Source organism: Neovison vison, chromosome 12 (assembly GCF_020171115.1).
Source record: "Neovison vison isolate M4711 chromosome 12, ASM_NN_V1, whole genome shotgun sequence".
Classification (NCBI taxonomy): domain Eukaryota; kingdom Metazoa; phylum Chordata; class Mammalia; order Carnivora; family Mustelidae; genus Neogale; species Neogale vison.
The window spans coordinates 58,239,411-58,249,568 of NC_058102.1; the positions used below are offsets into that span (position 1 = coordinate 58,239,411).

General features: G+C 40.1%; 1 pseudogene; it reads left to right on the forward strand.

Moving 5' to 3' along the window:
- Nucleotides 1-375: 375 nt before the first annotated feature.
- LOC122892740 lies at nucleotides 376-508 on the forward strand (annotated as a pseudogene).
- Nucleotides 509-10,158: the final 9,650 nt, after the last annotated feature.

Sequence of the window (10,158 nt, forward strand, 5' to 3'; positions counted from 1 at the left end):
CTGAGCCTTGGGCAAGGATATGAGAGTAAAAGAAAAGTTCCAGAATGAAACCCTGAATAAAGCAAGGGTGGCAAATTTTCTCCCACAGTGGCTGGGCTGTGTTTGAAGGCTCAGGATTATCTCAGACACCTGTGTCCCTTTGCTGCACACCACTCCTATCTTTTAGAATGCTTTCCTCTCCCTCTGTCTATCTAAATCTTGTCTGTTTCCTTTGGACCAGCCCAAGTCCCATGTGGCGTGTGATCACTGATATAGTTTTTAATTAGCCTGAGAATAACCAAGCAAAAATCTATTTCCCAATAAAAATGCCAAGTCATTGCAGTATGTTTGTTTTGGGGGGTAAATTTTGCAACCTTCTATGTGTCTTTAAGAATTTGCTCTGCGCAGTGGCAGTATCGTAGCCAATGAGGTTTATCCGAGGCGCGATTATTGCTAAGAATTTGCTCTCATTTCTTCAACATTTTCAGAAAGTTTTTCTGAAATTTTTTCTGGCTTTATTGCTTATAAACCTTTCTGAGAGTAAGAATCATGTTTTACTTATGTTGCTTTATATACTTTGTAATAATAATGATAATAGGTGAGTGATAATAATAAGTGAGTGAGCCAGTCACTCATAATAATGAGTGTCTGGCTCAGTTTGTACAACATGTGACACTTTCTTTCTTTCTTTCTTTCTTTTTTCGATTTTGCAGTCGTGGGTTTGAGTCCCACATTGGGTGTAGAGATTATTTAGTAATAATAATAATAATAATATTTGTTATTTAGTATATTCAAGATACTTCACCTATATTATTTCTAATTTTCATAAAAACCCTCCCAGGTATGTATGTTATCCCCATTCTGGGTTTGGAAAGGCTAAACTCCTCAAAGAATGAGTAAACACTGGAGCTGAGACCAAAATTCAGATTTGAGTTTTCCATTATTTTCCATTATTTTGAGTTTTTCCATTATTTTGGACTGCCTTTGAATATCTGTTGAATTGGTTAACCTGAATTGTTGGTTACAGAGTTTATGTGACCCATCTCCTAGGGCTTCTGTGGCCATCTGTCAAGCCAGTAGACCCAGAAACCAGAGAGAGAGAAAGATAAGCAGATAGATAGAAAGAGAAGCAGAAGAGGACCACATTTTGTGTCTCCTCATTTCGCATGGGAAAACCTCCAATGTCATTTTTCTTTTTTGGTTTTCACTTTTCTTTTTTCTTTCTTTCTTTCTTTTTTTTGCCTTTGCTTTTTTTTTTTCCTTTTTCTTGTCCACATTTACTTCAAAAAACAAAAAAGTTTTCTTATATCATACTTCAACACTTCCTCCCACCTCCCTGATTTAATTTTCCATCAGTAAAATGTCTAATTTATATGTATAATTTTCCAAAAGCTCTTAGGTAAATAGTTAAATTCCAAAAAGTTAACTTGTCCAGCAGGCGCTAATTTGTATTGTCTTCCTCAGGAGGATAGGGGGTGGAGGAAATATATATGTATAGGGAGAGAGAGAGAGATTTTTCTAAGAGAAGAAAATCAGCACGTTCCAGCAAATTTATTCTTGGAGGCAACTTAGTTTTCTACACTAAAAAGACAAACTCTGTGCAGTCTCTTTCTGACTGGTCACTGTCACATGCTCATGTATTTTTCAGATTAGCATAGATGTGGTGGAAAGAAATGATTGACAACAGGTTTTTGGATGAATCCGAGAGATAGCTAAACTTTGTAATGACTTCTCCATGTGTGGTATATGCTTATTTATTTATTTTTATTTGAGAAAGAAAGCACAAGCAGGAGGGGTAGAGGGAGAAGGAGAAAGAATCTCAAGCAGACTCCATGCTGGATGTGGAGACTGACTCAGGGCTCCATCCCACAACTTGAGACCAGGGGCTGAGCTGAAACCACAAGTCTGGCCCTTAACTAACTTGTGCTACCCAGGTGTACCTATGCTATATGTTTTGAAAAGAAAGTTAGACATATATGTCAATAATAGTGGCAATAAGATATGATCACTGCTGTATTAGTTGATATACCCCTGTATCATGTACACGGGGAGCTCTTAGGCCCAAGGGGACCTCCAGAAAGACCCATCTGAGTGTGGCCCTAGGTGGCTAACGAGGGGTTGCCAGTCAGGGAAGGTGCAGTGGATATTCTATGTAGAATGAATACCTAGTACCTTAGTACAAACTAGGAAGGGGTGGAGAGGAAAAGCAAAGAAAGCTTGTGAAGTGTGTGTCTGAGAGCCTGTGCACTTAACGATCAGGATATATTACCTTCTACAAGGCCCTTCCAAATGTTTGCTGAAGAACTAGAAATAATTATTAGTGGGACTCCTGGGTGGCTCAGTCAGTTAGCTGTCTGCCTTCAGGTCAGGTCATGATCCCAGGGTCCTGGGGTCGAGTCCCACGTTGGGCTCCTTGCTCACTGGAGAGCCTACTGCTCCATCTGCCCACCACTCCCTCGTTCTCTCTCCCTGACAAATAAATAAAATCTTTGTTTGTTTTTTTTTAAAGAAATAATTATTAGTATAATTATTTTGCAAGTCACTTGTGAACCTCACTAATCATAAACCCCTATATTTTAATAACACTGCACAAAATTCATGGGGAGAAAAGGAAGAGACAGACTCATAAGGAAACGAAAACCCCTAAAAGGTGGAAAAGAAGGGGCTGAACCCAGTCCTGGATCTCACGATAGAACCTGGGACAGGAAATGATAAAGACCAGCATCCTTAGTTAAAGCTAACAGTGGGAGTGCCAAAAACATAGAGTGGGAGATGAAGATAAAAATGGGTCTCACTCACTGGGATTAATGTGCCAGCTTTTATAAAAGGAAGATAAAAGATCCTACCAGCGTTCAGTTAATTAATTTTTTGTCCTGTCCAAATTTTATTACTGCTAACTTCCCTTAAGACCTTCTTGTATTCTTGGAGCTCTTATTCATGAAGCAGTCAGGGGTTCTTCAGGGATCTGGGGCAATAATCACGCAGTGGAGCTCGGATTCCAAAAGCTTTGGGAGCAGATTTGTGAGAAAAGAGTGAAAAAGAAACAACAAAGAGGATGTTTATTTTTAATAAAGAGACCCTCCCCTAACTTCCTGAACTCAAACCAGTCTAGACTTGTTTTTTTCCATTTTACACAATGTCCGCAACAACAGAATAAATTTATTAAAACCAAACAAACTGGGGGTTGAGCTTTGGCACCGAAAGTTAGACAGAAATAGAATCAGCTGCTTTTGAGTTGAGTCTAGTGACTGATTTTCAAACCAGTGGGAGATTGAGGCTGCATTGGCCTTAACTGAACCAAAGTTATTTTCATTATGAGGAGACAATGGCGAGGTAGAATGTCTGGCCTGGTGCCCGGGACATGAACTGGTCAGTTCTGCCATTCTTTTCCTCCAATTTGCAAAACCCCAAGTACTGGAGTTGAAAAGAAACTTTATGGCCATTTTCTTCACCACGTTTTTTTCTGTGATGGAGGACAAGGAGACTTGGAGGCGTCAGATGGCCTCCCACCCCCGAATAGCATTAGATTAGAACAGTGCGTAGCTACACTACCGGATGGTTCCTGCAAACGAGGAGATTCCATTTTGGCTCTTCTGGGTTGGGAAGATGAATGTGGAGACAGTTCAGCTGGCACACGTGTGAGCAGAAATTTAGAGTTGACTGTATTAACGGATAGACTGTGTGGGCGGTTGTCCAGCTTCCTCCCCTCTCCTCAGCCCTGTGGGTCTGTCCTTAGTGGTGCTTCAGCATCCCACGCAGGTGTGCATGGAGGGTTGTAGCGCGTTTGCTCAGAAGAGTTTCTGGGTCCAGGCCAGAGTCAGTGTGTATTTTTACAAATCAGAAAGCTTCCCCATTCCTCACTTCATGTTATCTTTGCTCTCTATTTGCAAGGAGATAGAAAGTTAAAATTAACTCCACTTCACATGTTAATGGAATGGGAAAGTGAGGGAAAATGATGGGAAAGGGAAAAATGAGACACAGGGACATCTCCCAAGGGGACATGCTAAATTTAGTAGAGAAGTCGGAACTGTTTCAGTTTTCCTAAGAGTAGGGCCACACTCTCCCCCCATTCCTCCATTAGTTTGATTTAGAGAAGTTGTATGATACATAAACACTGGGAGGTACCTGTGCTCCTACGTTCATTTTTATAGAAGATGCTTCTAGTTAATTTGCTTCAACACATTGGGCTAATTTTGAAGAGATGTGTGGCATTTGGAACCCATATGCTGCTTTTTCTGGGGGGGTCCCATTACTTTAAAACTTAACTCTTCCTGTCTAAAGAGGCAGATCCTTTCATCAGGCATTTTGGGATGAACTGTATACCATGCTCGACTCTTCTCATGGACATTTTCCTATGACACATTCTAAAAGACAAGATGTCTTAAATAAATGAAACCTTGTAACAGTCTCTGAAGTACAGAGCAGAGAACTGATGGAAGAGACAGTTGCTTGGAGAAATGGCTTTTTCCTTAGATTTCCCTTGACATTTCTTCTCTTTCCTACAATGATGGCCACTTTGCTCCAATCTTAGATGCTTGCCCTCCCTTAAGGAGAAAAAATGAAGGCTTTAATCTTGATGGATTTTTTGGAATCCGTTTAAGGGATGTGTCCTTTACAGAAACATGGCCAAGAATTCATAGAGGTGCATGAGAAATTAATATTAGCTCTGCAAACAAAACAGCTTTTGCTGTGGTTTGGGTTGTATTCTGTTTGGTGACTAAGAACTGTAACTAATATATGGCCTCTTCCCAATGCTTCCTTTTTAAGATCATGCTTGATGGTTATCACAGCTTTCCTCCTTCATTCATTAGTTATCTCACGACAAAGTCCTTTTAAGTTTATTCTTGAAATTTCTATCTCTTCTTGGAACTTGAAAACACTGTGCTTAAAACCAAACATTTGAGAACTATGTGGAAATTGTGTTTTGTGACTTGAGCTTTCCAGAAATCATTATGCTAAGACACGAAGATATAATTAAACTCACACAGATTGGAAAATGGTGAATTTTCTCCTTCAGGAAACCCTGGTGGACTTGAATATTCTATAATTTAGCAAATTTGAAAATGAGAAGGTAGAAGGAGAACTAGAAGGTCATAAGCTGATGACAGTTCTAAAACTATAGCCCTTAGTAAACTGCCATTTTAACACTTGGTCTGGCTTCCATAATTATATCCAGCCTTAACCTCACTGGCTACCAGTCTTTCCTAAACACCAACTGGCCCCAAGAAAGCAGTGGCTCTTTGACCCTTTGCCCGCATCCTACAAAACAACATTACCCTTCTTATGTTTGCCATAGTTTCACAATCATGTAAATACCTTCCCACAAACTACCTGCCTGCTGTGAACGCCCAATATTTCCACTTGTTGACCCTGGAAGTCCTCCTCTCTCTTCCCTTCTCCAGCCCTGGCATATCGTTTGTGGCTTCGAAGGAAAAGAGCATGTGGAGTGACCAGAATGAGTCAATCCAAGAGAGGCTGCAGGTCTAAGGAGTTAGACCACAAGTAATTATTTCCTATCTTCATTCTGTGGCATGTTTGCCCAAGTGTGGTGGAGTGAGAGTTACTCATTCTGTGGCATGTTTGCCCAAGTGTGGTTGAATGCCCTTTGGGACCAGTGAGAGTCTCCTGATCCTGATGTAGTGTAGAGACTTCAGGACAGGGCCACAATGTTCAATACACTGTTCAATGTATTCCTTCCATACTTCCTTCCCTGATCATACTCCTTTGTGCAGCCCTGATGCATAACTCAACTGCTTCAACCTCTTCTCCATGTGGTGACCTGGAACAACTTTCTCAGATGAGGTGAAGATGGAGCAAGAAGTAGAGACAGAGACCATGAATTGGTAGGAAAGTTATAAAGGATGGACTGCGGAGTAGTAATTATTAGCAAGAAGGTTGATGTGGCAGAGGGAGGAAGGAGCAGGAAGGAGAGATAACAGAATAAGGGTAAAAAAGCTTGGTCCCCATTCTCCAATCTGAGACAACTCCAAGCAAGGACACCTCAGCACTAAATATCCCTAATGGGGTAATCTGAACCTTCATTGTGACTATGTCATAGCCCAACTTTTCCTCCCAATCCTACTTTCTTCATTTCCCCACAATCCCAAGAATACTCTCCAATAAACTTCCCACAAGGAAATTTAGTCTCAGAGTCTTCTTCCTGGGAAACATAACCTCTGACACAACCTGTTTGTGAATTTTAAAATTCTTACTTCACCACAGCTAGAATTATGTAATATCTTGTCTATTTTTTCTTCCTCAAGCCTAGGCTAACACCGTGTTCCCATTTTAAGTCCAGTGGGCCTAATGTAGAAATTGAATCCTGCTATTAAGACTGAGTGCAACCAAAATAACAAGTGTTGGGGAGGATGTGGGGAGAAGGGAACCTTCGTGCATTGTTGGTGGGAATGTAAGTTGGTGTAGCCACTATGGAAAATAGAATGGTTCCTCAGAAAATTAAAAATAAAGTTACCCTACAATCTAGAAATTCTACTTCTAGGTATTAATCTGAAGAAAATAAGAGCGCTTATTTGAAAAGACATGTGCACCCCTATATTCACTGCAATGTTATTTGCAGAAGCCAAGATATGGAAGTAGCCCAGTTGTCCATGGATAGATGAATGGGTAAAGAAAACACGGTATATATAATGGAATATTACTCAGACATTAAAAAAGAATGAAATCTTGCAACTTACAATAGCATGGATAGACTTAATGTGTATTGGGTAAGTGAAATATGTCAGGCAGAGAGAAACAAATACCATTCAATTTCATTTCTCTAAATCTGAAGGAAGGAGTAGATGGGAAGGACGGACAAGATAGGTGAAGGGGATTACGAGGCATAATCTTCCAGTTAGAAAATGAATAAGACATGGGATGTAAGGTACAACATAGGGAATACAGTTAATAAGATTGTAATAACTCTGTATGGTGACAGATGATAAGTAGAATTATCATGGTGACCATTTTATAATGTATATAAATATCAAATCATGATGTTGTATGCCTGAGACTGAAACAATATTATTGTATGTCAATTATCCTTCAATTAAAAAAAGACTAGTGAAACTACCTGGACAATGAAACATTAATGTCTGGATTTTACACTTTCCATAACCTGTACAAGTAACCTAACCCCTTGTCCTCACTCTCCTCTCCTTACCTTTACTCCCCCTGTAACTCAGACATTTCATTGTCAAACCCATGGGAGCAATGACAGAATGGAAAGAAAAGGACACACTGGCCTCTTGTGGAAATAATTTGAAAGAGGGGCACTCTCTTTCAAACTTATATGAGTAGGACTTTAAAATTCATTTGTTTGTTTGATTCTAGAATACCTGTTCTCCAAAGGTTCAAACTAAAAAGAGGTTTTTACTTCCACTTTTTTCTCTTCTCTCGAAATGTAAAAATGCTGTAATTAGGAACATGGTCTGATACATCCCACTCCGTTTTATTTTTCTTTGCTTAGAAAACCAGGTATTTTCAGAAAGGTAAAATAAATAGGGCTGGTTCCAAAGTCCTTGTGAAATAGTTTGTCCATGATGAGCCTCTTTCCCTTTGCAGTGAACTATTTTCCTTGTGACTACTCTTCCCCTAACTTTGAGACTTCTGTGGTTTGTTTCCAGCCTCCTGTCCATCCCTCTTCACAGTGACTCTCTTCTTCATCCAACTTTCCCTGTTCTGTTGTTCCCTGACCGTGACCCACAGTCAGTCTGATGGCCTCCGGCTGCCCCTTGTTGTCACTGTAACTGAAATGCCCCCTTCTACAGCATCTTCATCCAAGGCTAACTTTGCTCATTTAGGTGGCAATTTTGTTTGGCACACTTATAATTAATTAGTAAGTATTTAAATAAATGGATGAGAATATGAATCAATAAACTGTTCCCTCATAATATACCACTTAGTAACCACCTAGCCCCCACCTACCCAAGGTAAACGTGTATTAACAGGGGCCTGAAGAAAACAGCATGCCTTCCTTTGGAGCAGGACCAAACTAGGTGAGTTGGGAGAGGAGTCCCATGACAGATGGGTGTTAGAGTATTGTGTTAACCATATGTTTCTGATGTCTTGACATCTGGGGCCTTGTAAACCCTGGAGAGATTGCTCTTCCTAAGGCTGGCCAATTGCAACCAAGCCAGAGCTCATATCCCCAAAACCTTCTTTAACTAAGTTCTCACTGGGCTTTCACATTCTGAGCCACTATGCACCTGCTCTAAACACCCCAGGGCCAGGGTCCAGGCAACTAAGGACAGCTCCTCTGCCCAAGAGCCTGCTGATACTATTCAAAGCAGCCAATCTTAAGCATGCTTACCTGGTCTTGCCTGTTCCTTCCCACAGAAAGCACAATAAAGGCTCTCATTTATATTTTCCCTTTGCTCCTTCTGACTCCTGACAAATCCTGGTGGTTCCCCAAAATATGACACGGTCTTTCCTCTTGGGAACTGTAACAAACTATCTTTTCAATGTCAATTGCCTCCTGATCTGTTGGCCTCACCATGTCTGAGTAATAATAGAACCTAATTAAGTTAAATTAGTTATATCATTACTAAATAAGTAAACTTATTTATTAAGTAAGTAAATTAATTGAACACTAAAATAGTTGTATCAAATACTTCTTTAAGCCCAAGTGTGAGGCCTCTACTGAGGGAAGGCTCTCTTTTTCTAGAAGTTCTGATATTCTACAGAAATAGCTACTACCCAGAGAAGGCAGTGTAGTATTAAGTTAAAAAAATAAAAGTAATGACAGACTTTATTTCATATGTATTATCAACTTCGGATCTTAAAAAAAATCCTGTCATTTTATTATCCTCAATGAACTGAAATTCAAAGACAATGTTTTCCAAGGTCACAAAACCACGTACACAGAAGAGATGAGACTCAAATATCAATTTTCCTGGGATTTCTCTGAATCGTGCCCTGTTTCTATGCCTTCTATCAAAGTCTTCCAAATCCTTCAGTATCTCTTACAAAGTTCTGTTGTAGAACATCATGGCTTCCTTCACACTTTAAAGAAAAGTATGTTAATTTCCTCATACTTTAAAAAATGAGTCCAGGGGCGCCTGGGTGGCTCAATGTGTTAAAGCCTCTGCCTTCAGTTCAGGTCATGGTCCCAGGGTCCTGGGATCGAGCCCCACATTAGTCTCTCTGCTTAGCAGGGAGCCTGCTTCCTTTTCTCTCTCTCTGTGCCTGCCACTCTGCCTACTTGTGATCTCTGTCAAATAAATAAATAAAATCTTAAAAAAAAATGAGTTCATAGTGAAAAGTAGTTAAGATATACCTAGGTATTTCAACAATAACATGGCCTTGGAGAAATGAAGGTAGAATCTTAGGAAAGATATTTCTCAAAGATAGAGAAGATCTAGAAATTGAAACACTTTACAATCCTAAATCTGATATTTAGTGAATGAATGAGAAACTTTAGATATCTCTTCTTTCTGTAAGAGTTCCATTCTTTGGTCATGAGTCATCAGAGCTACAAAGAACAGATTGGCTGTGAAGAAGACAGGCAAAACTATCCTGTAGTTTTGGGGACCCACAGACTGAAGGAACAATTCAATTCAATACAATAAAGATAAAAATAAGAAAAAAAAAGGCAGTATGTAATCAAGTTGCTATCACATGTCATCAAGCAGCAAAATGCCCTATAAAGACATAGTCAGTGTTGACATAGTTATTGGGGAAAATACTTTAAAGAAAATATTTGACAACCCAATGTGGAGCAAAATATAGCTCTTGGGAATTTGTCTTTTAACCTCTGCCAAATTCCTATAGTGGTTTAGAATCCTCCATTTTAAACAACAACAACAACTAAAAAGGAAAAAGGAAAGTTGAGAAAGAGGGAAGAGAGAAAAATAAGAAAGCCAATCAAGTGACTTGGAAATAAGCTGGCTGCCGAGCTGGGCTGGCGGTATGGAGAAAAGAAGATGGATCAGGAGGTCAAGGGCAACCCGCAAGCACTGGAGGTGTCGCTGGAGATGGCGGTGATTGGCCGCTGTTACGAATTTCCATGGGCAACAGGTGAGAAGAAACGAGTCTGTGTGGCCAGAGGACCTCCGCTGGGTATCAGGAAGAATTTCCTGGCTGTAAATGTCAAGAGCACTGGTTCTCAGGATCAAAGGGAGGGTTCTGGGATGTGCCTACCCTAGGACTATTTTGTAGCCTCCAGCGAGAGACCAGTGG